The 25,553-nt window shown below is 38.6% G+C and overlaps 1 long non-coding RNA gene across 1 annotated transcript in view; it reads left to right on the forward strand.

The window, feature by feature from the left end:
- Window positions 1-236: 236 nt before the first annotated feature.
- Window positions 237-25,553, forward strand: part of LOC142157876 (uncharacterized) — a 186,266-nt gene continuing 160,949 nt past the window's right edge. The window contains exon 1 of the long non-coding RNA XR_012692670.1: window positions 237-316. This is a non-coding gene — a long non-coding RNA (uncharacterized LOC142157876). The remainder of the gene's footprint in view (window positions 317-25,553) is intronic.

Genomic DNA, 25,553 nt, shown 5'->3' on the forward strand with positions numbered 1-25,553 from the left:
AGTTTAGGGAGAATGAGGTCTATTTATTAAATGTGACTGAATTATTTAATGGCAGTGATGGTTGCAAGAAATAGGTACTGCTGGGGCTGTTTGCAGGAAGTTTATTTATTAAATGTGAATAGTATTATTTTAATGTTGGGGCTGGAGGAAGGCCTAATTATTAATTGTGGGTGCTATTGATTTAACGCCGGGGCTGGCTGTAATTTTCTAAATGTAGCCATTTTTTTTTCAAAATAGGTCCTTCAACATTCCTGGATCCGGACAAGCCACAACTAAAGAAACCAGCAGCCACAGGTGGAGAAAGTGAGAAGAACAGGTAGGAGAGAGCAGCACAGTGTGTGAAATGTTGTGATTCTAGTAGGGACAATACCAATTTTTGGTGAATGTTGTGCCCAATGTAAGGTGTAGGCCAAGACTGAACTGTTTGTGTACACACTGCATTGTTTGTATACTACACTGTGGTGGTAGATGTCCTGAAAGTCAGGAGTGCTTGAACATATGTCACGCTCCGGCGAATTGAGAGCCTAGTGGTTTTTATGTTAGCCACGCCCCAATGGCACGTTTGCCACGCCCCCAAATGCATGACCACACCTCCCAAAATTTTTGCACCGCCGTTTGGCTAGCCACGCCCCTGAATGTATGACCATACACCTAAATTGTTTTGCGCCGCCGTAAGGCGGCGCAAAAAAATTTTGGGGCTTACTTGAATATGAGGGGGGCCCCATGAATTTGTTGTACCCGGGCCCTGAATTCTTCTTGGCAGCCCTGGATCAGCCACCTCAATTATAGAGTGCCCCAGGCTTGGAGGGGGTTTCCAGGCACTAGGAACCCCCCCCCCCTCCCCCTCGGTTTGCCTATGAGGTATGCATTTCACAATCTGAATTATCTCATGAAATGTAGGGTACAAGCTGAAACATAAAATATTGTTCCTTCACAAAGTACAACAAAAATAAGAAATGGCTGATTACCAAATCAGTATTATATTGTCATTTATATTTCTACCATCGCCCTTACGGTTATCGAAAGGGCAGCAAAAATCATGCAGATCTCGATTTTTACAAGGTCTTTTAAATGTATATCAGTGATCCAATGTGTGACTGTTTCCATAGCAGCAACATCTACAAGGCTTTAATGACCATTTTCTTGCTTTTTCATATTAAAAACTGGAGGTAGCTTTATTCTTGTGCTTTTAATCAAACTTAAAATATATCAACGCTGAGGCCAGCGTTTGATCGTGAAAATGTAAGTTAACATCCCATAATAAAATAATAGCGATACAAGATGGTAATGGACAAAGTAAAATAAAGCTTAGATTCAAATATTTTAAGGCAGCACTCTGAAAGAAATCAGTGTACACAGCACGAAACATGGGCGAGTTTTACGGATATAATTTGGTGTATTATTACCTATGAGCATTCAGCTGTACTTGGCACTGCAGTAATTACTTGCAGTTAATTAACAATGTAATTGAAATGCTGGTACCTTAAACTCTTACCCAGTGAAAGGACATTCCTGCCATTATCGCTCTTTCTTTGGAATATAGGGTGAAAGGTGTTTATCAGCAGTTTCTTATCCCCTACAGAAGTATATACATATATTAGAATCACCTGTTTATTATATCAGAATATAGCAGATCTTAGTCTGCTAAACTTAGGCACCCAGGAACCTTGGAATCCTGACCTGTCTTAAAACTTTCCCAATTAAATGTAACGTATATTTTGCAGAGGTAGCAAAATAATGATGAGCTGAAAGTCAATTCTCCCTACAGCATAATAATGATAATAACTATTTTCTATGCTAAGTTCTTATGGGGACACCTGCTCCTACTGCTGACTTGGGTATTGATACCCGGTAAACTGACACACATACATAAATGATATATATATATAGTGACTGTGGTGTGTTTAATAAAATAATTGCATTACCTGGGGAATTTCTCTCCTTGTCTGCATGACAGCTCAGGGGAGGTTTGCCAGGAGGCGGTGGCAGTAGGGGATACAAGTCACTGTTGTTTTCAGAGATGAGGATCAGCCCTGATGGACAAGGCTTCCTCCGATGCTGCACTTATTGTACTCAACAATCCATCGTAACTACATGTTAAACCTGTGTGCTGCTGTTTACTAGGTCTCGTAAGCCCACACAAAGCAATCATATAGTAGAATTTCCTGCAGAGATAATATTTATATGCATTATTATCCTGCAGGAGAACACGGCTGTCAACTCATCAGATTACTATTTATCCATAATTTCCAATAAAATGGCATGGACACTATCATAATGTGTTGCTTTTTTTCCAAGCCATCTTGTGCCTGTGTACTCATCTTTTTAGCTAGGTGTTTTTTTCTAACTTATATTGACTTTTTTTGTGTCACATTCGTGGACCAAACACATTTTTAACCGAAGTGATGTCATAAAACTGAAAAGAGTCTGTATGTTTAATACATACTGACAGACGGATCAAACAAGCCCAATAACTGTTTCTAATGGAAAGAAGTTATTTAGACTAAGGTGCTACTCATATCTACATTATGTTTACTTCGCCTTAACTGGTGCTGTTGGCCAACATCTTGCAATGATGAGATCTAACAAGGATTAAACAGTTATTGAAGTTGGATCTAGAACTGGCCACATGCTTATAAGTATACATGAGGCTAATACAGTGGAGCGATTTAAACATGCTTGGGATAGATACAAGGATATCCTTATAAAGAACTAAGGATTAAATAGGGTTGGAGACTACCATAGGTTAAAATATGGGCAGTCTAGATGGGCCAAGTGGCTCTTATCTGCAGTCAAATTCGATGTTTCTATGTCTTACATATATAGATATATTTATATAGTATAAGTGATAGAACCAGTCACGCCTGTGGGCATCCTATGGATCTGCATCTCTGGTTAATATCAGTGGTTTTGGGTGAATGGTTGTCTTGTAGAAGCAAATAAGGAACAATTTTCATCTCTCTTTTAACAATTCCTTGGGTACCGTTTAATTCTTCTTTCTTTGGTCCTGTAGGATAATCCTGTTGTTTTAATAGTTGTGAGCACGTGGTAGGTAAGTATTTTCTTTGATATAACCATGCTTACACACAACTACTGAAGCCATACCTAAAGCTTGTAAATGGAGAACCATTAGCTTATTTTTTTTTTATTGCAAATCACAATTTGCTTATATATGTAAATGTGAAATGTGCTTGCATAGGTAAAAAGAAATGCTTAAACATGTAAAAATCAACACGAGCTACGCAGCCAGAAGAAATGATTGCTCTAGCTTAGATTCCTGAATTTACTCAAGATACCTACATTCAATTGTGTAATGCAATTATTATCTGTGTGATTTACTGTTCAATTACAATTTAAATGCTTGCTTTTATCTCATATGTCTAATTCTCTGGCAGAACTCAGCACAAATTTCATTGTAACTCAGTTTAATGCATTGGAGATTAACTTTTATTGTTTTTTTAGAATATTATACTGAATTATAGCAAATACAACATGCTTATGAAAATATAATACTTGTGTTTATTTTATGGTTTATTGAAATAAATTAGTACTAGAGATATCATGCTGTTTAAATGGGTAATATTACAAGTAAATATACACAAATTATTTATTATAAAATGTGTGGTTTACATTTATGACTATTATCGAAAAAGTGCAATGCTTTGATCAGCTGATGTCCTATGGTTTTACAGAATAAAAGTGCAAATTACGCCTTGTGATATCACATATCTATTTGTGGGTGAATGCACTGCCTATAGTAAAGTGTACCAATGTCAACCTCTGCAGGGGGTCACAAGTGACAGAACCCAGCGTATCAGGGCATTCCATGCTGAATGCTGGCTATGTGCATTTATGAATATTATTTTGTGTCCATAAGTAAAAAAAAAAAAAAAAGAGACTATACATCGCAGAGCGAAATATTTAAGTCAGATTTCGATGTTGGAAACAGTGTATTTTTAGGGGGTGTTTTAAAGATGGAATGGGTCACATAACCACTTTAATCCTATCCTTTTGGCGGAGATCTTATGCTGACCAGTGCCGTAACTAGACATTTTTGTGCCCTGGGCGAGACAGAGCACTGGCGCCCCCCATCTAAGTGGGAGTGACAATCGTAGAGTGGGCATGGTCAACCTACTGTGGGGGTGTGGCTAGCGCTTTACAAGTTCTGAACAGCCCTCCCTCCCCATTCTTCACGTTCTGGCTTTGTAAGGATCTTTATGTAATGAGCCTCCATAGAATCAAAGTACTTTAAATGCAGCTATCACATGCTAGCTGTATACAAAATGAATTGGTTATTGAAATAAAACTCACTGAAACAAATTAAAACATAATTGTAACGGTACCATCTGTATCACACTGCCCCTTCATCACACTGTGCCCTCCATCACAGTTCCCCCCTTATCACACCGTGCCATGGAGCCATCTTTATCACACTGTGCCCCCTTATTACCATCACACTAAATAAATAAAAATAAATATATATATATATTTACACATATACACACAAACACATACAATATAAAGAGCATCCTAGTGTCTGCCATACCATACAGAGAGCATTTCTATGACCGCCATACAATACAGAGACCATTGCTATGACTGCCATACTATACAGAGAGCATTCCTATGACCGCCATACAATACAGAGAGCATTCTTGTGACTGCAATACAGATACCATCCTAGTGACCCCATATAAAACAAAGAGCATTTTTGTGACTGCCTCACAATACCAACCCCTAATCATGAATGAACCCCTCTTCAAAATTGTTAACTCCCTATCAACATTAACTCCCTCATCCAGTTTAATCATTAATCCCCACTTCATAAATTAATTTCATTCATATTCATTAAACCCCTTCATTATCTTCTTCAGTCTCATCTAAAGACTGTATATGTGTGTGCCCAGAGTGTCTGTTCCTGTATGTATGTGTCCAGTGTATGTACCAATGCATGTATGCCCAGTATCTGTACCTGTGTGTGCGTGCTCAGTGTGTGTAACTGTAGTTTCTGAAAAATTATTTACCATAAGATGTCCAGGGAGAGCACAGCATGGCCGCAGTGCAAAGGAAGTATCTGGATCCTGGAATGTTGGGGGTTGTATTTTGAAAAAAAAATTGGTGATGAAATTTAGAAAACTAATAATTAGCCCCAACATTAAAATAATAATATTCCTATTTAATAAATAAACATATTTCCCTCCCTCCAAACAGCCCCAGCAATAAATTAAAGAGCATTTACATTTAATAAATATAACCATTTCCCACAAACTTCCCCGGAATTAAATAATTTATATTCACATTCACCTCCCTAGCCTCATATCACACATTATATTAATACATGCCCCTTCCCTCACACATTAAGGCAGCATATCCCCCCCCCTTCCCTCATATGGCATAGCAGCATGCAGCACACATCCCCCCCTCCATAATAGCAGCATACATTCCCCCCTCCCCTCCCTAATAGCAGCATACATTCCCCCCTCCCTAATAGCAGCATACATTCCCCCCTCCCTAATAGCAGCATACATTCCCCCCTCCCTAATAGCAGCATACATTCCCCCCTCCCCTCCATAATAGCAGCATACATCCCCCCATCCCCTCCATAATAGCAGCACACATCCCATCCCCCCCCCCTTTTGAAGCTTACCTTTTTCGTCTTTCTTCCTGTCCAGCCATTGCTGCCTGGCTCTTCTCTGCTCCTTTGCTCCTCTGCTGCCCAGCAGCGTCATGACATCAGACGCAGAGGGGCAGAGGGCAGAGTTCAGAAGGGGGTGGAGCCGAGTGCCGGACACCATTTTGGATGCTACGGGCGGTCGGCAGTCTGATTCTGAGGTCTGTTATTTTCTTTATTTTTCAGTCTCCTCACAGAGGCAGGTGCGGGCGGACACTGCGCCCCCTTGGGACTGCGCCCTGGGCGACAGCACCGCCCGCACCTGCCTGGTTATGGCTCTGATGCTGACCTATACTTTCAATGGGATGTGTCTAGCACCTTCCAGGTGTTCTTGATATGTGTATTTATAGGTTCAATTCTACCAATGTAGTTTAAAAAATAAACAAATATATATTAACAAGTAATAAAGACAGTTGTGATGCTTTATTGCTATTCTATCGTAAAGAGTGAAAATACAAATATGGAAATGCTTCAGTCATACTGCATGGTATGAGTTACGTGATTGTGAGCACCCACCAATAGTCCTTGAGGTGGTAGATTGACGTCAGTTCAATGGCTCAGTACCCCACTCGTCTCCTGACTTAAGTCTCTGATCTAACAAAAGAAATAGGATATTGTATTAGCACTGAGCGTCTGATTCATGTTCGGACACAAGTACATTTTCGTGCCATATCTTGGGAAACTAGCTCAAACCATTCTGAGAGATGGACGTTACACCAATGAGCGTAATTCTGCGCAATTAATGTCTGAACGCAATTGACTCTTACGAAAGCCTACAAGTTGAAGGGGCGAAACAGAGGTGAACGAACATAGACAATGTACAGTAAGGGCATGAAAGAGGCCGATTCAAGTGTTTTTTTTAAACTATGATTTTACTGCCTAATAGTGACGATGGCATAATCTTTGAACTAAAAACTACATGTATGTGTGCTACCAGATAGTAAAGAACATACGTATGCAAGTAAAATAGATTATAAAACGCAATGTATATACAGTACACATTAAGAAGATCCTGATTTATATATTTAATGTAAAAGAAAAAAAAATTAAAAACACATTTTTATTAATGATTATAGTATTAGGAGCTTTTCATTTATTTTCTAACATTTTTTTTTCATGCGTTTTGATGGGACTTTATATTGCTCATACACATGTGTGTATTCTGCACTGTTTTCTCTCTGCCTGAACGTTACTCGCTGTATGTTAACAGAGCGCACTAACACCCAGATCGTAATGGAATCTTATACTGAGATCCGCTTGGATTTGAATACAGTCGGAACTCTGCTGTTTCTAACACGTTTTTTAAAGGCAAGTTGCGTGCAGGTTGTGTCTGAATATCAATAAGGGCCATAATGTTATGCTCGTTTTATTACATATCAACATCATTATGTGTAATATGTATTTATTTCTCTTTATGCTTAAATAAAGTGTAGAGAAAAGAAAATAAAAATACGAGAAAAGAAAATACCATTTCACAATGTTTTGGGGAGCTGCTTGCAGCAAAGGGCAGCTGGCTGGTAACATGTCACCCACAGTAGCAATATCTGAGCGTCCTGACAATACACAGCATGAAATTATCAGGGATAAAACGTAATATACAGATGAGGCAAGCCTTACAGCATCTGAAGCCAATTCCTTCAATGGCAGGTGAGGCATTAAAGGTCAGTTTAAAAAGTCGGTTACATCTGTAGTACATATTGTGGCAAGGAAAAGATTTCAAGTTCTAAACAAATGCAAACTGTCCATCATTGCAGCACATGCGCAGTAGCGCTACCCTCAGCACCTGTCGGTTGTCAGTGTTGCCACTGACTGCCCTACACCTTCCTAATATCAGCATTCAGCTGCATATATATAAACCTGGCTATGACACAATTAGGGTGCCAGAGTATCAGGTCTTACCTGCCTCCAACCTTTATCATCATCATCATCACCAGCGCTGTACAGAGTACTCACTCACATCAGTCCCCTCCCCATTTGAGTTTACAATCTAAATTCCCTAACACACACAGGCAGACAGACACACAGACTAGGGTCAATTTGTTAGCAGCCAATTAACCTGCCAGTATGTATTAGAGTGTGGGAGGAAACCAGAGCACCCGGAGGAAACCCACGCAAACACGGGGAGAACATACAAACTCCTCACAGATAAGGCCATGGTTGGGAATTGAACTCATGACCCCAGTGCTGTGAGGCAGAAGTGCTAACCACTGAGCCACCGTGCTGCCCATACTAAGGTTTTGGATTAGTTTATTTTTAGTTAAAAATTAGATTTAGGTGACAAAATTGTTTTCTGTGCATCAATTTGCTTTTTTCCAGCAAAGTTACACAAACAAAATTAGTGATACCAGGTATTCCAGAACACACCAGGGGCTAGATTTACTAGACTGCGGGTTTGATAAATTGGAGGTGTTGCCTATATCAACCAATCAGATTCTAGCTGTCATTTTGTAGAATGTACTAAATTAATGATAACTACAGTCTGATTGGTTGCTACAGATACCACCATACAGATAAGGCCATGGATGGGAATTGAACTCATGACCCCAGCGCTGTGAGGCAGAAGTGCTAACCACTTAGCCACCGTGCTGCCCCATTTCACATTTAGCCAGGTTTGGTGTTGAATGTGCCATCTTGCTTTGCCCGGGACCCCTTTTTATTTAGCATTGGTTCTATACCTCTATTATTTCATGATAAACTTTATTGGATTGTACAGATACTAATTTAAGAGTGTCCATCACCTACACTCACACAATTTGGTGAGATAAGTCAATATTTATGAAAACGGAGCCCATCAACAATTGGCTAGGAACCATTAAAGATCACTGCGAAATACTAGGGTTGCCTTCTAATGGTTATTATTTGCCTCCACTGTGTGTAATGCCCCACTAGTTGAGATCGTGTTACAAGTATTTGTGTCTTTCCTCTTGAATACATCTTTGTACGGTGCCATCTGTATTCTTCTTCCTGTCTTCCTTCTACTTGTGCATGCTCAGTCTGTTTCCTACAACTATTTCCCTTCATCCTGAATGTAGAAGGTTTATTGTGCCATCTGCACATTGGCATATTTTTATAAGGCAAATGAAAAAAAAACTCACATAAAAAGATCTTAAAGGCGGGAAAAAATACGCACAAGTCCATGGATTTTGTCCTCTACCAGAATCTCATAAAATGCCAAGTTCTCAGAAGCACATGTCTATATATCATTTTAATGATTACACAATATAGTATTATGAACACTGATGTTTTTACAAGCATAACTTTATTCCTCACATCTGAAATGACAAACGTCTTTCTGACTACTTACACACACAGATCATCTGGCTTTCGTTGGAGGGCCCTGAAATGACTCCATAATAAATTCAATTCAATAAATTCTTGAAAGAATTAACAGGAGTATAAAAGTATTTAGTCATCGTATACATTACTTAGGCCTTATCTTGCATGTAAGAGGACAAACAAAGCTTCTCCAGGGTGTCTGAACCTTGTTTTTTTTCAATATCCGGAAATTGCACTGAAATGTGAGGTACAGCGCAGTAATATCAGGGCCGTCTCTTCCATAGGGCACGATGGGCAGGTGCCCGGGGGCCCTGCAGCCCAAGGGGCCCGTCAGAGGCAGCTAAAAAAAAAACCTGAATAAAAGAAGAAGGAAATACTTACCTTGCTCTCAGCTGGCGATCCGACTCCCTCCCTGGTCTCCTCCTCCATGCTGCGCTCGCAGTGCATGTCGGGCGTGACATCATCATGCCCGCCCGACATCCATTGCGGAGCGCAGCACGGAGGAGGAGACCAGGGAGGGAGCCGGATCGCCAGCTGAGAGCAAGGTAAGTATTTTCTTCTTCTTTTTTTTTATATATATATATATATATATATATAGGGGCCTCGGTGGACTGCTTTGCCCAGGGGATCCAAATGGTATTAAAATGGCCCTGAGTAATATCTCTCAGGAACTGGGGAAAATATATTTATAAATGTGTATGCAGGTGAAGCCATAGATGTGTTCTTCACATTTTTATGTTCCCTATTTTTTTCCCATAATATGGGGAAGATTCAATTCCCCGAGTTGTTCTTTAGAACAATGCGGGCCTTCGCACTATTACCGTTACTACGGTAATAGCTGTACATTATTACTGTTACTATGGTAATTTCAAAGCTGATTTTTGCTCGCTGCTCTGTGAGCCCCAAGCAAAAATCCGCATTAAAATTACCATAGTAACGGTAATAATGTGCGGCCCACGTTGCTCTAAAGAACGCAGGAAATTGATTCTGCCCCAATATGTTGTTTGACTTTGTCAAATGGATCATATAGTCTAGTCTCCAGTATTAAGCTGGGTACACACTACAAGCTTTTAACCCAATTATCACATGATAAACGTCTGTTAGGTCCGATATCGCATTAGTGTGTACGCTCCCGCGATCATGTTTGATTGTACCAAAGCTTATCGTAGCATTTGATTTGATTTTATAAACTGACTAAAAATCACTATCAACGAGGGAACGATGTCAGGCAAATATGGAAGTGTGTATCATACCTTTGGCATATTCTTCTCCGAGAAGTCCGGGGCAGGTGGGCATTTGTGAACGGGACCCTGCGAATCGCATCATTTGGCCCTGCCCCTTGACGTACAACACATATTAAGGCCTATTACAGCAGGGGCCAGGGCCACTATGATGAGCGAATGGCGTCACTCAGCCCCGCCCCCTGCCAATTAACTACTGCAGTGAACGGGAATCAGGAAGTTGACCTGCTGTCTCGGAAGTCCAGGAGGACTCCCAGAAATTCGGTAGTCTCCCGGACATTCCGGGAGAGTAGGTAACTATGGTGTGTATGCACTCACAACCAGCAGTGTCCATAGATCTCTATAGAGTTTACAGAGCCACGATCTCTTCAGCAGATGCTTATGAGAAAAGAGCAGAGATCTGAAGGTAGATCCTGTAGGTGTGTACCCATGAATCTGAACGCTCATCGGAACTTTCGATCGTTGCTAAAATTGTCATTGTAAGAATTTTTCTGTTGTATGTACCCAGCTTTGCCATTAGAGATTGTTCTGATGTTTGTTCTATGCACTCCCATGGGGGCAAACACATTCAATGTGCTCTTACAAGTACAGTATTTAAATAGAACAGCTACTGGAACAGCAGATAGTTTTGTAGCTTTGTTTTGTAAATATAGGATATCTGTATAAATTTTGCACAATAACTCCAGTTCTTTTGTAGATATAAAGGCAACAGCTATGTCCAGTGTAATGATGCCCATTTCTAAATTATATTAACTCTACCTTAGTCTTGATGAAGGGTAAAAAACGGCTACCAAAGCGCTCACCTCTATGCAGATACAATGATAGAATGGGCTTAAGTATTCAAGAATGGCTTCACCTGGTAGACAGCATTTGGCTATCTACAGGATATCCCCTTTAAAGGACAATATTATTCTGCAAACATCAGTGCAGGAGATACACAAATAACTATGTATCATCAAGTATAATCAGAAACACTATGTAGTAACGAACTATAGAATGCGATCAAGCAAAGCAATAAGATCAGATCCCCGAATACACAGTGCTGTCGTCCAATTAGCCAGCAGGTCTTAGACAACACCAGCAGATAAAGGCGATGCTCACAATGGAACAAAGCAAAAATGTTTTAACACTGTGTTTAAACAAAAGTATGATAATAAAACATTTTGATAGAATGGTTATGTAGAAAACTAGCGGTGTTCCTTTCTATGTATGTTAGTTTTGCAATTACAAAAACAATATTTCATCCCAGTGGAACAACATCATTTATGTAAACACATGATTCATTTGAAGTCACTTTTACCGATGGAGCACATTTGTTTTTGAGAAATGGGGTGCGTATTATTTGGCAGATCAAATGAGCTGTATACACTCACCTGCGCTCCCCATGTTAAACACTAAGACAAGTGTGGATCAGAAAACAGATTGAGTGCGGCATAAGTAGCACATACTTGCCAACATTTTAGATTTGGCTTCCGGGAGCTGCCAAGGGGAGGTGGGTGTGCAGGGGGCGGGGCTCCAAAAATCGCGTCAGTTTGGCCCCGCCCCCATTACGCAATGACGCAAATCGCATCATTTTACAGCGGGGGCGGGACCAAACGCCGCAATTTTGGGTGAATCGCGGCGCTTGAACCGAATTCTGCCCACTTCCTAGTGAAGTGGGCAGATCAGGGAGATTGCCACACTCTCCCGGGAGTCCGGGAGACTCCCAGACATTCCGGGAGAGTTGGCAAGTATGAAGTAGCAATTGGGAGCATGATGCACTGTTCTGGGGTCTCTCCGTCACACCACATAGAAACATGATCCATCTATAGTTCCACTATCAGCTGAGATTCAGATGTTCTAAGGATACTTCAGAAACAAGACCTAACATTTCCCTGAATATAAAATAAACTTTATTCATCATCAGATATTAATACATGTTCCCTATATAATGTCATTGTAGCCTATAGAGGCTCCAGCATCAGAGCTGAACTGCCCAGAACAAAACTGTTGTTCTCAGCACTTATATGTAGCCCTATTTTTAATGCAGCAATTACTGGAGAATGTTCCTGTATTTGTTGGATGAGCTTTTAAGTTTGAAAATGGGATCTGCAGCAACTCACATATAGTTTTCTCATGAATCCAACCTTCTAAAAAGAAGAAGTGGAGATGTTGCCTATAACAATCCATCAGATTCTAGCTATCATTTATCTAACACATTCTAGAAAATGGTAACTAGAATCTGATTGGTTGCGATGGGCAACGCCTCCACTTTTCCTTTTTAAAAGGTTTGATACATTTACCCTCTGGAATCAAATTTTTAGTTTAAATACAGATTAAAACGGTTAGTCAAACTGGTTCAACAGATGTTAGTAAATTTACTTAACATGTTGGGACTGATTCCTCTTCGGACTTCGGACTCAAGTCCCTTTGCCGTATCTTTGTATGATATAGCTCTGTGCATGCTGAGAAACTGACCTTATGCCAATGAGCGCAAATGCATGCAAATCATGTCTGACCGCATATGGCATTTACGAACGGCATAGTCCGTTTTAAAAACTACAAATATTCTTACCACTAGATAGCACAGAACATGTGTATGCAAGGGAGAAAGGCTATAAAAATGCATTGTATCCACAGTACACATTAAGAACATCCTGATTTTTTTTTGCAAATATTTGTATGGATTATAGTAATAAGCTGTAAATTTAATAAAATATTTTGTTTGTGCATGCGTTCTCATACACCATTATATTGTACATATGCCTGTGTGTATCCTGCACTCTGTTCTGTCTGTCTACATGCGGCAAGTAATGTTTAGCCAGACCGCACTTATACCCAGATTCAAATGGAAACGTATGAGATCCATTTGTATTTGAATACGGTGAGAACTATGCTCAGGTTCCGTGCTTGTTGCATCAGAACATGAATCAGACCTTTTATGTGCTCAGGGATTTATTCAATTAAATTTCCGAAAAGTTCATTGGCACTGTTGAATAAAACACATTGATTCCTTCCATACAGCACCTACTTAAACTAATGTCTCACATTGATATAGAAAGTGCCCATACCAAACAATAATAATAACTTGCTTTATCTTTGATGTATATTAAATGCATAAAATGTATAATTTGTTTCATACACTAATTCACCTAAAACTAGTCTAAAAGAAGGAAAATAGGTAAAAAGAAATATTCAATTTTTACCAAAAGAAATGGAAGCTTTCACGTACTAAATCCCAAATGGAAATCACCTTGAGTGATTTCCATTTGAGATTTAGTGTGGCTGCATGTTTGACAATCCTGGTTGGGTATCCTTTGCTTCTGCGAATCTGTTATACCTATGACAGGACATTCTGACTTTTGGCCAGTATGACACTTTTATCACTTCACTGCAATAAAGAAGCATCAATAGGCTTCTGACAAAGTCAATAAGGCAAAATCAAGGATGAGTTGAAAGTTACAGATATTCCAGCATCCCTTGAAATCTTCTCAACTCTTTATAGTAAAAGTACAAAAGAAAACACCTGATCGAGACACCCCCCCCCCCTACCCCACCCATATGCTTCTCTCCCTGATCCCCATTCCCTCCCTCTTACAAAATTTGAAACCACCGCTTCACTCTAAATATCTTCTTCTATCAACCACATACTTGTTGGATCCAAATCCTGGACTCTCGCTGTTTAAACAAACTCTGTTCACATGCTAACTTTCAGATTTTGGATTACGTGTAGTTCTATCCGATTTGGACTCATATATGGTATTTGTATCACTTTTGGTTTTTTGATATACTTTGTATTTGGGAGCGCCAATTCTAGTTCCACATTTCTTATATACATCATTTAGAGCACATTATAGTGGATTGTGTGCAGGATAGTAGAAGGCAGCTCCTAATCTGTCAGCGCAGCATACCAATCCCTTTAATTACGTCAACCACATACTTGTATATCCTATCCTAGCATTTACGAGACGCACAAGATGTCACTTTATATGCTTATCTGTCTTACTGAACCAATTGTACCATGTTGTTGGACTGTTCGCTTGCTTCTCTACCCATGTAATATGTTTTTGAATTTTTACGCGGTTTGAAAATAAAAAGTTTTTAAAAAAGTACAAGAGGAAGGCAAGAGAGGGGATCACATTCAAAAACAGTAGCACACAACCAACAAATGCAGGTGGAACAATGTCACCTCCTTGAGGAACGTGCTCACAGGTGATCTCTTGGGATTTGCATGTACTATGGCACCAAAGGTCTCTTTTCTTTACCAGATCGTCCTGAAATTGGTAAACACCAAAGCCTAAGAAGTTCAAGAAGGCCACACTAGACTCTTCCCTATCCTTGACTATCCTTACTGTTTTTTGATGAACTACCAACTTGGGTTGTCTTTGACCTTTCTGATTTGGACTCTGATCTGACATTCCTCTTACCATAAATGTGCCATGCCCCCAGTTTCGAGTCAGCTGCAAATGCTAGTATGACAGTGGCTTTGTGTCTGCAGTTAGCAACACCACCCAAAACCTATGACCGCTTCTAAGCATGCGCAGGTAGAAAGCTAGAAACACGTCATTGTACAGCCTCCTACCTCTTCAGGAACACCTTCTTCATTCTTTTAAACATTTCAGGTTATTTTTATACCAAAATACTTCTCAGTTTAGCTATAGGTATGGCTTAAATTAATCATTAAAGCAAGGGGACATTGAAACATATGTGCCCAGAAATGCAATCCTCTTGCAAGGACTCTCTATCCTTATTTCTAATTTAAGTAATCTTATCCCACAAAACAAAATCTCACTTTTGCAACATAGGTGCAGATTAGGTGCACATTTGTGCCTAAGCTGTATTCAGCAAGGTGATCTGCCCAACTTCTCCCAGCGGCTGATGCAAACTTTTGCACCCCTGCAGTCACTGCCATAATAGCCAATATATCCATTCATTGCCCTGTGAAACTAGATACATTTGCACACAAATAAGCATGAGACATCACAAAAGCGCATTTTTGCTGCAGTTTGCAGTTCTTAAATTACCGATATTGTGTTACTATCTGCTTGTAACATTAGAGACTCTGGAAAGTTTTTAGAAATGTTTTAGCTGCCTACTGATCCAGCAGAGCCTCAGATCCATCATAGAATGTGACAGTACAATGTGTAATAAATAATCTATGCAGCACTGTCCTGCGGCATCACAGAAAACACTGGAGTCAAACACACTACTTGTATTTTCTTGAACTGAGAAGCAGAATTGTGCAGGTCAGAAATTGTCTGTTGCAAATAGACATGTCTATGAAAGAAATGCGTTATTTTTTTATTTATTCTACTACTTTGCTTAGTTGAACACTTACCGTAGTTGCTTAGATAAAACACCTTTCTTTAACAGCCTATTGGGGAGTAAATTTGCACATGTATATAAGGATGCTTCCCTATTCCTATGGTCCCCTACCCCTGGGTTACTGCTCCACCCTCCGTTCTATGTTAGCCTCATGGCTCTTGTCAAAGGGTCACTACGGGAAGAATTACTGCCTCTCCCATGATGTGCGGAGGGAGTGGATGTCTGGACTTACTGTCAAAGTTAGTGGCCCATCTGTTAACAGTTCAGCTTTTTGGCCGATCCCACAGCTTCTATTAAACCGGACTCCTTACAATTCCCTCAGGGCTTATGGACACAGTCAATGTTCATTCGCAATTTTTTGACCAATGGATGAGGTGCAAACAACAGCTGACATGGGGATGATTAATCCCTATGGAAAAGTTCACACAAAGTGCATGGAGCTTTCTGCTGTTATGAAAAAATCTAAAATTATCCCATATTTCATCCCTTAGCCATAAAAAACCTACAGTACATCATCCTAGTGGAAACATTTTATTTTTCTGTTCTTCTTATAAGTTGTGAATGAATAGAAAACCATCTAGTGTGATATTACCCCAGGGCCCTCGAATATCTTGAAACGGCCTTAGAGCTCCTGACCTTCAAGTACGGTGGCTGGTATGTGTGCCCTGATTGTACGCATGTGAAACTAATCACAATTATAAGACAAACACTACAACAAATTCCGTCTTCCTTCTGCTGCACTGCTATGTGTTTTGTGCTGTGTGTTAACTGTAGATAATTATGGCATGACTCCGGATTGATTAAACACTTTACTAAATTATCTAATTTGCTTCTAAATAAATTATAAAAAATTGTAAACAGACATAAAATACATTTCATTATACGTAAATATTTGAAGGTTAAATAAAATGATGAAACAAGATAGGCGTTCCACCATAAATGGACCGAATCTAGAACATGCAATAACACATTTTTGTTTTTGAGTTTTGTTTTATTAATTAAAAAAGCTTCCTTATAACTTCTGCAGGAAACGTCCAACCTTTGCTTTGCACATTAAATGCCATTTTCTAGCCTTCCACTATAATTCAGCAGATATTAACAACAGAAGAGATGTGTTCAGCCAGTCAGGCTCACTGTGAGAACAGTCATATTAACAGCATTTAGGAACTGGTAACATAACACCCTATTTCAAAAGTTCACTAATCATTAACTTCTCGCTACTTCAGCCGCTGGTCCCTGAAGTCTTTACTCAGGAACCTGACAGACTGCAATTGTTTGCTGCCTTGTAGCAAGTAGAATGAAATGTCAATATGAACACATTTAAGATCATTATACAGCAGGAATGAATGGTGCATGAAAGATGCCTTTCTCACTTCGGACCACCAGTATAATGAATCGACGTGCCCTCGGATGAACCACATTCCCTGAGGATCCATGGTACAAGGGGATTATTATACATGGTTTTCCATTTATAATTGCATCCAGATTGTGCAGTGAAAAAAAAAAGTAAAGAGTTATATTCCCACAGTATAAACGCTCTATCTCTATGTCTGGTACACTCGGGACTGTATACATTCAATGCACCTGAATGACTGTGGGACATACGAGACCCTCTTATTTTTAGTTACACTTAGAGAGGTGTAATAAGTGAAAACACAATAGACAAACTACACACTAGCGACAAGTAGTGACATTTCAGGTTGATAAATAATTTAAAAGTTATGAACAAATCTGTAAAACAATTTACTTAAAATCGGTGTAGTACTGTCTTGTAACCTATAGATGTCACTAGCTGTGGAGGTCACAGCTAGCTAAATGTTTTCTATATTATACACAGCAACTGCAACATCTGCAGGATATGAAAGGGTTGCTGCATTCTATTATAAAAATAAAATTCAGTAAAGGGTAACGCGTTGCAACAAATTTAATTTATATATTAGATGCAACATGTGTGTTATTCATACAATGTATAAAATATTGAATTTTGTTTTATTAATATTCCCATTTAGATAATAAGTTATAAACAGATGTATGAGTGTGATGCCTGGGAGTACCTTTCCCCTGTTTATTGGCATAAAAATACTTATCAGATTTATTTAAAAGAAAATCCTAGTTAACTAATTAGATTTATGATGGAGATATATTATGGATACTTAGTATTATATTATATATTATATTATCAGATACGGATAATTGAAGGAAAGCAAGATCTCACTTTCTGAACCTGATTTAGAAAGTGCTAGTTACACTACACTACACTGGTTTATTTTAAGGTAGCTCTCAGCTGTGTTTGTTTTCTCTTTGTTTAAATGGATCTTGGACTTGTCAGATAAATGTGACAATTCTGCCTGTTCTGTGTTAAGTAATATTTATTTATATATGTATGCGTATATATTTATTGCTTGAAATATTTGCATAATTTACACTTGCATTAAAAAGCTGTGCACATTAAGAGGTATATTTACTAAACTGCAGGTTTGAAAAAGTGGAGATGGTGCCTATAGCAACCAATCAGATCCTAGTTATCATTTATTTAGTACATTCTACAAAATGACAGCTAGAATCTGATTGGTTGCTATAGGCAACATCTCCACTTTTTCAAATCCGCAGTTTAGTAAATATACCCCTAAGACTCAACTCAGTTAAAAAGCATAGCAATAATCATTTTCAAATTCACATTGATGTGTATATTTAGCGAGGACTGGTTAGAAGAGAAAGACTTTGGCGTGAGTCGGTTAGCTTAATGTGTATTGCAATACATGGAACTAACATTCCTTGTTTTAATACAGAGTACAGCTTGAAGTAACTAGAGTACCAATTTTTGATGAGTTCATCAGGTTAAGTGGGAAGGCACTGCTCCCAAGCAATCCTGGTGTTTGAGACAACTTGAGCCACGTACTGCCTAAACAGGTCTGCTTAATCATCTCCCATTCTACATATTTCTCCAACGCCTAGTCTGAAAAGGATATACTGAAATTATTTAGATGGTATTAATCTATAACAACGGGTGTAAGTGGTAGTGTGTTGTCTTTGTGTGTGAAACAATAATTTGAACTTTTACCCCTTGTTTCCGAAAAGGAAAACTGGAGGCCTTTTCACATGTCAAGAATATATTTCACGGTCGTAAAAATGTCAAGTTAGCGATCTGTTACAGAAAGCTTTACAGTTTTTAATTTTGCTATTACATTCCAATAAGTTAAAGAGAAGGCTTAACCCTGCCCCTGAAGATTTGGTGAGGGAAGTAAGTTTGGGGTTGTATTACAACAGCTGTCCATATGGGGATTGCTTTCCAAATGGAGGACTGAGCTGATTGGCCTTCTATTAGGCAAGATGTCTCGGCTAAATCAGGAGTCACACCCAGATTCCTTTAGGATTAAGAACTTTGAATATCCTCTGCATATACTTATCCCCCCAAGAGGGTTATCTGGCATCTGAATTTGATTTACCTGCCTTGCCTATATGAAACACCTCATTATCACTTTCCCACCCTACGTCTTTTGGATATGTTATAGTCATTTTATGTTGTCTAACATTTAAAACACTTATATTATAACACTTTATGTTGCATAGATTTTATGCCGGTAAGCACCCAATACTTCCTAAACTGCATTCTTTGACACCCAGAGGCACTCAGCTCACATTTACATAGCACTTGGACCTTCTACTAGTATCACACTACTACCTGGAGACAGCAATCACTATACCCGTGAGACACAACATGCTCACGGCCACAGGCAGGAAACACCAGAGATAACTGGTATCTCCCAGGTCAAAGAAGTGACCTGGAATCACAAAATTGCAATTTTGGTACAGGTCCCTGGCAGTGAAAGGGTTGACATATGGATTCAGGCTCTAGATTAAGATATTTTGATGCAAACTGCAGTCACCGTAAAATAAAATAAAATAAAAATAAACCTTGCAGGTGATCTTTAAATTAATTTTATATTAGGTGTGGAAAGAGAATTTCTATAACGCTTTTAATATATGACCTGACATAACAGCCACTCTTCCCTACTAGTAGAACCAAGCATAGACCTAAGTAAGTGCTTAGACTATTAATTCAGGGTCTTATAAAAAAAAATAGTTATATAAAAAACTGTAAACATTTTTTAATATGATTTGCTGTTAAAAACATTTTTTTATTTTTTTCAGCAATTCGATATATATTTCCTTCAGTATATGGATTCAGGATCTCTGTAACAGCCAAAAAACTCTGAACCAAATTTAAAACAAAATAAAGTACAGACGATACATACGCAGCGCACTGGATCCAGCATACAGTCATTCATTCCTGAAGCCTGTGATTAAAGTAGACTGAATGATGGTCTCAGTACCTGGTTTATATACCGTTTGTGAAACATAAAAAACAATGGTGATGCCAATGCATTTTCCATTGGTTCAGAATTTAGGACAGTCCATTATAATGCATTTCATAGGTCGGTTCAAACGATGCCCTCCAAGGGTGGGGGCAACTCTCCAACAGCTATATACGTGTCTTCAGGCTGAAAAGCTAGTTTAAACTGGTCTATTTGCATTTCACACTCAATATCATTCTGATCATTACTCACTCCTCTATCATGCTTAACTTGCATACGCAATATGCGACTGCTTAGCCGATTGTAACAGATGTCTGATAGTAAAAATAGAATTAGTATGACACTAAACATGATACATTTCCTATATCCTGAACCTTAGATGTCATTAAAGTGGTTTTAACATTATTATTTTAAACTTTTAAATCTATTACATTTGAATATAAAAGACTATTTGCTGGAACTTTATTAAGGTGAACTATTTACAAATGAATGTATGAGTGTAAACGTATTTAGAAGTGTTCGGCAGTGTTATTGCGTAATAAGCCCTTCCGCGTTGTAGCGTGTTATTCACAAAGTTTCACCTAAAATCAATTAAATCGATATAAAACCACTTCATCCAATTATTTGAATTTCACATTTGGAAATGCGGCAATTTCGCTACATTTCCTGATTCGTGTTTGTTTTTCAGCAAGGCACCAAAAACGACTTATTGCATGCATATGCTGAGATTTAGCGGCCTTGTCTAAATACGTGACGATGCGAATGTGGAATATATTCCATCTAATAAGGTCACATCTGATGTGATATTTCCTACCTTAAACAGTGGCACTGCATCTGGCATGCCCAACACTGAACAATGTCCAGTACGGCATACCATGGTTGCCTGATCTGCCACTTTCCCAACAGACAATTGTGTCCAAAGTATATTTCTTCATGCTTGAGAGGCTTATCTGTGAGGAGATTAATCTCTTTGGAGGAGACATCTGGTTCTCTCCTGAGGGTGTAGGTTGCTATGAATATATGAGCAGCACTGAATCTCACATTTTCTATTATGAATAATCTGAGAACACCATTAATGTGAAGCACAACGTTACTTTAGCATTTAAGATGACCTTGGTTTAAATTTCACAATATAAGTTATATCCTTTTATATCTTGCTGGTCTTTCTGGTGTTCACCCAAGCAGACACTTTGCATGACATTTTGTAGGTTTGCAAACTATGCCAGAAATTTACATGTTGTTTAAAGTAGAAATGTCCCGAAATTGCTTTGTACCGACAACTTTTCAACTAAAATCCTGCTTATTGGGGCCCGATATATGTTTTAAATAACTAATGACAGTAAGTGGACATTGAGAATACCTTTATTTCAAATATCACAGTCTTCCAAATTTGTCACTGATCTGTTTATTTATTTTTGATTATTTATAAAGTGCCCCCATATTATTGAATCATTATTCACATCATTCTTGAAATTCGTAAGTCCGCAAAGCCATTTATAAGTTCGGTGGTTAAAACAGTATATCCTGCAGGAAGCTCTTGTCCGGCTATGTTCCTCTATCCCCCCGATCTTCTCTCTGGTGTAGTTTGTCAACGTTTGCTGCTTGAATTATGAATACAAAATAAATGCAAATGTAAATATTATATTAGATACCTTATAAGTAAAAATGGATGTATTACAATACTTTTAAATCATGCCTACAATATTTATCAAAGTAAAAAAAGAGGCATTTATGATAGACCATTTTTGGGTGCGGCAGGAAAAAGAAGCTCTTACGAGACAGACAATTATTGTCTCTATGACAATAAAGTATACTAAAAAATCAAACAACCCCACTGAAGTATTTGATTCAAAAAGTTACAATAAAGTATACTAAACGAATCTGAACAACAGCTCCGGCTGTATTTATTTGCATGAAAAAAAGAAGCACTAATGTCGCAATTAGAATGAAATAAATCATTGTAACCACATCTACTGCAATATTTGAGTGAACAGAAACATTTGACATTCAGGAAAAACTGAAATATAAATAATCAGCATTATTTTCTTTCTTGGCTACCAACAGAACACATCTGTCCATCCTCACTGCCGCTGTCCTGTTCACCACCAATACCTATATAACGTGAGATTTATGCATTTGGGAATGTCACATTTTAGAGGGTTTTAGTTTATTACTGTATTTTGCACATAGCACTATCACTATGTATATTGCAGCTTTACAGTGAAAACACTTATGAAGACTTGCGCGTGAACCTGTTTAAAATAAAATCCAAAATAAATTGTAGTAAATATGTGTCTTATGGGGCTGGACAGTAACTTTTAGCCTGGAGGGAGGGGGAGGGGGGGCGGATGGGGGATGGGCCAAAGCAGGCGAGTGACGCAGTGTTTTCTATCAGCACACAACCGCCACTACAGAAAACTAGGTGTGATAAATCATGTGTAGGCGTGGCTTGTCTAATGTGGGTGTCATTTAAATAGCCAATAAAATATGTGGAAAATTGTCATGTCAAGAGCTGTAATCATATACAACACCAACCTGTCCCGTTGGCCAGTGTTCAAAGCAGAGATTATTTTAGCGATCCTATACAATACAGAGAGCCTTATAGTGACCTCTATACAATACAGAGAGCCTTATAGTGACATCTATACAATACAGAGAGCCTTATAGTGACCTCTATACAATACAGAGAGCCTTATAGTGACCTCTATACAATACAGAGAACCTTATAGTGACCTTTATACAATACACACAGTTTTATAGTGACCTGTATACAATACAGAGAGCCTTATAGTGACCTCTATACAATAGAGAGAGCCTTATAGTGACCTCTATACAATACATAGAGCCTTATAGTGACCTCTATACAATACAGAGAGCCTTATAGTGACCTCTATACATTACATAGAGCCTTATAGTGACCTCTATACAATACAGAGAGCCTTATAGTGACCTCTATACAACACAGAGAGCCTTATAGTGACCTCTATACAATACAGAGAGCCTTATAGTGACCTCTATACAATACAGAGAGCCTTATAGTGACCTCTATACAACACAGAGAGCCTTATAGTGACCTCTATACAACACAAAGAGCCTTATAGTGACTTCTATACAATACAAAGAGCCTTATAGTGACCTCTATACAATACAGAGAGCTTTATAGTGACCTCTATACAATACAGAGAACCTTATAGTGACATCTATACAATACAAAGAGCCTTATAGTGACCTCTATACAATACAGAGAGCCTTATAGTGACCTCTATACAATACAGAGAGCCTTATAGTGACCTCTATACAATACAAAGAGCCTTATAGTGACCTCTATACAATACAGAGAACCTTATAGTGACCTCTATACAATACAAAGAGCCTTATAGTGACCTCTATACAATACAAAGAGCCTTATAGTGACCTCTATACAATACAAAGAGCCTTATAGTGACCTCTATACAATACAAAGAGCCTTATAGTGACCTCTATACAATACAGAGAGCCTTATAGTGACCTCTATACAATACAAAGAGCCTTATAGTGACCTCTATACAATACAGAGAACCTTATAGTGACCTCTATACAATACAAAGAGCCTTATAGTGACCTCTATACAATACAAAGAGCCTTATAGTGACCTCTATACAATACAGAGAGCCTTATAGTGACCTCTATACAATACAAAGAGCCTTATAGTGACCTCTATACAATACAGAGAACCTTATAGTGACCTTTATACAATACAAAGAGCCTTATAGTGACCTCTATACAATACAAAGAGCCTTACAGTGACCTCTATACAATACAAAGAGCCTTATAGTGACCTCTATACAATACAGAGAGCCTTATAGTGACCTCTATACAATACAGAGAACCTTATAGTGACCTCTATACAATACAAAGAGCCTTATAGTGACCTCTATACAATACAAAGAGCCTTATAGTGACCTCTATACAATACAGAGAGCCTTATAGTGACCTCTATACAATACAAAGAGCCTTATAGTGACCTCTATACAATACAGAGAGCCTTATAGTGACCTCTATACAATACAAAGAGCCTTATAGTGACCTCTATACAATACAGAGAACCTTATAGTGACCTTTATACAATACAAAGAGCCTTTTAGTGACCTCTATACAATACAAAGAGCCTTACAGTGACCTCTATACAATACACACAGCATTCTATCAACATCTATACAAAGCACAGAGCATTCTAGTGACCGATATACAACACAGGGAGCATTCTAGTGACTAACATATTCTAGTCACCAATTTACAATACACAGAACATTCTACTGACCAATTTACAATAGACAGGGATGTAATCATCCTATAATCCATTTAGGGAGACATTTGTATTTTAAACTATCTATGATTTAAGTATATATTAGACAGATCAGGTCATGTATCTTACTTTAAGTCTGCTAAGAAAACTTGCCTGGAGGGAAACATATTTTTTTGGTGCAGCTGACACTGATACTGTTATAATAGTGATGTTCGACTTGATCATTGGATGCATAGCCGTGTCTTAATTCAGTCTGCATACACAGGGTTATAGTTAAAATACAAGTAATAAGGTAGAGATGACAAAACTATTCTACTCAATTAATATGAATATGGCCTCAGTAAGAGGAAATATAAATTAGGACATGTAGCAGCCCCAGACCCACACTAAGCTCTGGTGGTATACTTATATAGCTTATTCCCACTCTAATCTCTCTTGGTGATAAAAAGCAGACCCCAGATCTCTGGAGCAGTGCTAGTTAAATGACTTACCCTTCCTGCCATCCCTCAATGTCTCTCATACCCCGTTCACACTGCCTCAAAAACCCAGGTTATTGCTGGGACAAGACCCGATGACCCAGGTCGAGGCTCAATTTGAACGGGTACAGGGGCATCTACCCAGTTCGGATGACCTGGGAATTAAACCCAGGTCTCACCTAAATCTATTGTAAAGTAAAAAAAAAACAAAAAACAAACCATTACAAGAGGAGCCAATCAAATCTCCTCATGTGACGTTGCTAGGAAGATCCGGGTAGACCCGTGTTCAGGGTGAACACGGTCTACCTGAGAATTTGTCGGGGGGTCCTGCACTATGTCACTCGGCAATATACCTGGTTCATAAATGTGGGATATTGCCAGGGCGGCAGTGTGAAAGTGGTATCAGTGTGTTGTGGACAACATCTGAGGGCATCCTGAACTCTGATTGGTGGATAGTTACAGCCATTCATTAATCAGTGTGTGCAGACCTCCCAGTTCTCTGATTAGTGGATGGCGCTGACCATCCATCAGTCGTCTAGTGAGTGTGACAAAAGCATGTTATACCCAATAACTGTGGGGCCGCAGATGCTCCCCAGCCGCTCCGATTGTGTCTCTATTTCTGTGAATCTTTATACCTACCTGTGTGTATGTCAAGTTACGAAGTGTATGTGTGTGTTTATTAAAACTTATGTATTTAAAATGAAATAGCATACCTACTACAGTTTATTATTATGGACATTAGAAGTCACCTAAGGTATCCATGACACGTATTAAAGCACTTGGCCTTTTGCTTATATATAGTCTTGGAACTCCTTGTTGACATCTAATAGCCTTATAATATATTGTAGACATTACATTATCTCATATATGGCAACACAAGAAATAAAACATAGCTTTTGGTGTGCCGCCATACTTTTGGCAAGACATATCTTGTGCTATAACTATGATATGGAGTAATATCCAGTCACCAAACTCTATATAATA

Source organism: Mixophyes fleayi, chromosome 5, assembly GCF_038048845.1.
Source record: "Mixophyes fleayi isolate aMixFle1 chromosome 5, aMixFle1.hap1, whole genome shotgun sequence".
NCBI classification, from domain to species: Eukaryota; Metazoa; Chordata; class Amphibia; order Anura; family Limnodynastidae; genus Mixophyes; species Mixophyes fleayi.